This window comes from Macaca mulatta, chromosome 20 (genome assembly GCF_049350105.2).
Source record: "Macaca mulatta isolate MMU2019108-1 chromosome 20, T2T-MMU8v2.0, whole genome shotgun sequence".
In the NCBI taxonomy this organism is placed as follows: domain Eukaryota; kingdom Metazoa; phylum Chordata; class Mammalia; order Primates; family Cercopithecidae; genus Macaca; species Macaca mulatta.
The window spans coordinates 1,960,895-1,966,089 of record NC_133425.1 but is presented as its reverse complement, the minus strand read 5'-3'; the positions used below and the strand labels follow the sequence as shown (position 1 = coordinate 1,966,089).

General features: G+C 54.4%; 1 long non-coding RNA gene across 1 annotated transcript; it reads right to left on the bottom strand.

Moving 5' to 3' along the window:
- Positions 1–231: 231 nt before the first annotated feature.
- On the bottom strand, positions 232–3,790 carry LOC144337789 (uncharacterized). Its single transcript, XR_013411296.1, has 3 exons — positions 3,653–3,790; positions 3,286–3,360; positions 232–367 (listed from the first exon to the last, which is right to left on the bottom strand). It is a non-coding gene; the product is annotated as an uncharacterized LOC144337789 (long non-coding RNA).
- Between the last annotated feature and the right edge of the window lie 1,405 nt (positions 3,791–5,195).

The window sequence follows — 5,195 nt, the reverse complement described above, 5'->3', positions numbered from 1 at the left end:
AAGTTTCAACAATGGCTGGGTGCGGTGGCTTATGCCTGTAATCCCAGCACTTTGGAAGGCCAAGGCAGGTGGATCACGAAGTCAGGAGATCGATACCATCCTGGCCAACATGGTGAAACCTGTACTAAAAATACGAAAATTAGCTGGGCATGGTGGCAAACGCCTGTAGTCCCAGATACTCGGGAGGCTGAGGTAGGAGAATCGCCTGAAACCAGGAGGCAGAGCTTGCAGTGAGCTGAGATTGCTCCACTGCACTCCAGCCTGAGTGACAGAGCAAGACTCCGTCTCAAGAAAAAAAAATTTTTTCAACCAAAGCAGTGCCACATGGAAAACGAATGTGAACATATTCTCTGGGGGTAGCTGTGTCCTAAAAGAAAGAAAAGCAGTTATTCATCTCGATGCAAGATTTCAAAATAAAGCTGAAGATTGTTAAAGCTCGCCAGCTCCTACAGGCCATCTCCATGCAACTGCCCACAGTCAATTCCTGGAATTCCTGTAATAAGCTTTATTTTTTTATTTTTATTTTTTTTTGAATAGAGATGGAATCTCACCATGTTGCCCAGACTGGTCTCAAACTCCTGGGCTCAAGAGATCTGCCTGCCTGGACCTCTGAAAGTGTTGGGATTACAGACATGAGCCACCGTGCCCGGCCAATATGCTTTTTCTTATGTCAAATTTTCTTTTCAGCTTTTTTTCTTTTCTGTTTCCTGTAGTTTTTTTCCACTACTTTATTTTTATTTTTTGAGATGGAGTCCCGCTCTGTTGCCCAAGCTGGAATGCAGTGGCGTGATTTTGGCTCACTGCAACCTCCGCCTCCCAGGTTCAATCGATTCTTGTGCCTCGGCCTCCTGAGTAGATGGGATTACAGGCGTGCACCATCACGCCTGGCTAATTTTTTTGTATTTTAGTAGAGACAGAGTTTCGCCATGTTACCAGGCTGGTCTCAAACTCTTGACTTCAGGTGATCCACCCGCCTCGGCCTCCCAAAGTGCTGGGATTACAGGCGTGAGACACCGCAACCAGCCCTGTCCCGCTATTTTAAATTGTCAGCGTTTTCACAACTCACTGTGCACCTGTGGCAGGAGGCGTGTGTCACACAGGCCTCCTCATTAGCTGCTAATTGCAGCATGTCGGGGCCTCCACCTGTTGACAAGACGTGACTGCCCCCAGGGAAGACGTGTGCGTTGATTATGCTGCTAATGACCCCAAGCTCATCCCAACAGCAATTCCCTTCAACAAATAAAACACCTGCTGGCCAACAGCGAGCTGGAGTCCTGCTTGACAGAGGGCGGGGGTGCGTATGGGGAGGCAGTCCACGTCCGATCGCAGGTGGAAATGGCCATCAGTTGCCCGGGCGCGGTGGCTCAAGCCTGTAATCCCAGCACTTTGGGAGGCCGAGACGGGCGGATCACAAGGTCAGGAGATCGAGACCATCCTGGCTAACACGGTGAAACCCCGTCTCTACTAAAAAATACAAAAAACTAGCCGGGCGAGGTGGCGGGCGCCTGTAGTCCCAGCTACTTGGGAGGCTGAGGCAGGAGAATGGCGTGAACGTGGGAGGCGGAGCTTGCAGTGAGCTGAGATCCGGCCACTGCACTCCAGCCTGGGCGACAGAGCGAGACTCCATCTCAAAAAAAAAAAAAAAAAAGAAAGAAAGAAATGGCCATCAGCACCCCATGCTTTCCTACAAAAACGCACTTTCTCTCCAAATCTTATGAATAACAGGCTGCATGGGGCCACCCACCGGGGAGCCCAGGGCCCGGCAGCCTTTCCCGCGTTCCCTCTGACACCCAGGAGGACTCAGGAGCCCTCAAGCCCCTAAGCCCCAGAGCGGTGGGAAGTTTCTGCAGACTGGAGGGTGTGCCCCCGACGTCCACCCAGCTTCCCATAGTAGCCAGCATCTCCGTATTTATTTTTTACTGTCATTTGAGACGGGGTCTGCTCTGTCGCCCAGGCTGGAGTGCAGTGGTGCAATCACGGCTCACTACAGCCTCAACCTCCCGGGTCCAGGAAATCCTCCTACCTCAGCCTCCTGAGTAGCTGGGACCACAGGCACGCATCACCACACACGACTAATCATTTTGTAGGAACGAGGTCTCAATATGTTGCCCAGGCTGGTGTCAAACTCCCGGGCTCAAGTGATCCTCCCACCTTAGCCTCTTGAAGTGTTGGCATTTCCGGTGTGAGCCGTCACCCCAGGCCTCATCTCCACATTCCTGTTGGGTACTAAGCCACCCCAAGGCCACACGGGCCTACCCTGCACTCTGTTACCTGGCCCTGGCCCTCTGGGAAGCTCGTCCTCGTGTCCTGCGTGTTGGCGGCCACACAGGTGGGGAGTTGGAGGATTCGCCTTCCCCACTTACATGAGTCCATTCCCGCACTGCTGTAAAGACAGTGCCTGAGACTGGGTAATTTATACACAAACAGGTCTGGCCGGGCGAGGTGGCTCCCACCTGTAATCCCAGCACTTTGGGAGGCCGAGGCGGGTGGATCAACTAAGGTCAGAAGTTCAAAACCAGCCCGGCCAACACAGTGAAACCGTGTCTCAACTAAACATACAAAAATTAGCCGGGTGTGGTGGCGGCGGCACCTGTAGTCCCAGCTCCTCAGAGGCTGAGGCAGGAGAATCGCTGGAACCCAGGAGGCGGAGTTTGCAGTGAGCTGAGATCATGCCACTGCACTCCAGCCTGGGCAACAAGAGTGAGACTCTGCCTCAAGAATAAAAAATATAAAAATAAAAGAAAGAGGTTTAACTGACTCCCAGTTCCACAGGGCTGGCGAGGCCCCAGGAAACTTACGATCACGGCAGAAGGCGAAGGACGCAGGCACATCTCACGTGACGGGAGGCGAGAGGGCGGAGGGGGAGCCGCCCCCGTGAGAACTCAGCGTCACGAGAACAGCACGTAGAAACCCTCCTCCATGATCCAATCGCCTCCCTCCCTCGACACGGGGATTACCGTTCGAGATGAGATTTGGGTGGGGACACAGAGCCAAACCGTATCACCCCCAACCCACCCACAACCCACGCACCAGGCAGCTCCTGGGCCCCCAAACCTAAAACCGGGTTCTATGGCGAGAACCAAGAACAGCACTGCTCTTGGAGGGTCGCCCTGCGGGGTGGGGTGGGGTGGGGCGGGAACCACCGTGGGCCCCAGTTGCCGCTCCCTAGCCGTGTGTGTGATGGGGGCATCTGGCCTGGTGTGTCCTTAGGGCCTTGGAAACCACATGGGCTGAGCCTGAGTGCGCATCCTGCAACCCAGCCCGACAGACCCGCAGTGAACCCACCTCTTCTCCTGCCGCCTGGCCAGACAGACCCGCAGTGAACCCACTTCTCTCGTCCCAGTTCCTAGAAGCAGAGGCCTTGATGGAACACAGAAAAGCTCAGTAAACGTTTTGAAATCAGATGTTCAGGAAAAATTAGTTAATTTTGGAGAACTCAGTTCTCTCCCCAGGAACTCCTCACCTGGGATGGGTTTATTCCCCCGTACCGGGCTGTGGCACCTGCTGGCCCACGGGGGCTCCACAGCACCACCTACCGGCCCTCAGCCAACCTGGGCTGCGTCCCCTCCACCAGACTCACAGGCCCCACCTCCACCCTGCCTGCCCCTCGCAGGGCAGCCCAGCCCCCACACAGCCTCCCTAACCCACATACCCGGTTAGGAGGTGAAAAACATCTCTTTGTCCTTCAACTCCTGAGGGTCCCACAAGAACCTGGAAATGAGGGCTGCGGTGGCTGCAGGGCAGCCTCCCAAAAGATATATCCAGGTGGGCCCCAGCGGCTCACTCTGTAATCCCAGCACTGGGGGGCTGAGTGGAAGGATCACTTGAGCCCAGGAGTTTGAGACCAGCCTGGCCAACGTGGTGAAAACTCGTTTTTTTGTTTGTTTTGTTTTGTTTTGAGACGGAGTCTCGCTCTGCCGCCCAGGCTGGAGTGCAGTGGTGCGGTCTCGGCTCACTGCAACCTCCGCCTCCCAGGTTCACGCCATTCTCCTGCCTCAGCTTCCTGAGTAGCTGGGACTACAGGCGCCCGCCACCTCGCCCGGCTAATTTTTTGTATTTTTAGTAGAGATGGGGTTTCACCGTGTTAGCCAGGATGGTCTCAATCTCCTGACCTTGTGATCCACCCGCCTCGGCCTCCCAAAGTGCTAGGATTACAAGCATGAGCCACTGCGCCCGGCCCTACTTTTAGTAAAAATATAAAAATTAGCTGGGCCTGGTAATGGACTCCTGTAATCCCAGCTACTCGGGAGGCTGAGGCAGGAGAATCGCTAGAACCCAGCAGTCAGAGGTTGCGGTGAGCAGAGATCACGCCACTGCACTCCAGCCTGGGCAACAAGAGCAAAACTCTGTCTCAAAAAATAATAATAATAATAAGGGCCGGGCGTGGTGGCTTTCGCCTGTAATCCCTGCACTTTGGGAGGCTGAGGTGGGCGAATCATGAGGTCAGGAGATCAAGACCATCCTGGCCAACATGGTGAAACCCCGTCTATACTAAAAATACAAAAATTAGCCAGGCGCGGTGGCGCGCGCCTGTACTCCCAGCTACTCAGGAGGCTAAGGCAGGAGAATCGCTTGAACCCAGGAGGCAGAGGTTGTAGTGAGCCAAGATTGTGCCACTGCACTCCAGCCTGGGTGACAGAGTGAGACTCTGTCTCAAAAAATGATAATATTCACACCTGTAATCCCAGCACTTTGGGAGGCTGAGGCCGGCAGATCACAAGGTAAGGAGATGGAGACCATCCTGGCTAACATGGTGAAACCCTGTCTCTACTAAAAATACACAAAAATTAGCCAGGTGTGGTGGCAGGTGCCTGTAGTCCCAGCTACTCGGGAAGCTGAGGGAGGAGAATGGTGTGAACCCAGGAGGTGGAGGTCGCAGCGAGCCGAGATGGCGCCACCGCACTCCAGCCTGGGTGACAGAGCGAGGCTCCGTCTCAAACAATAATAATAAATAACAGTAAAAATAACAGCTGGGTGTGGTGGCACACACCTGTAGTCCCAGCTACTTGGGAGACTGAGGCCGGAAGATCCCTTGAGCCTGGGAGCCTGAGGCTGTAGTGAGCTGTGATCACGTCACTGCACTCTGGCCTGGGAAAAGAGCAAGACACTTTATCAAGAAAAAAAATATAGGCCGGGCGCGGTGGCTCAAGCCTGTAATCCCAGCACTTTGGGAGGCCGAGGCGGGTGGATCACGA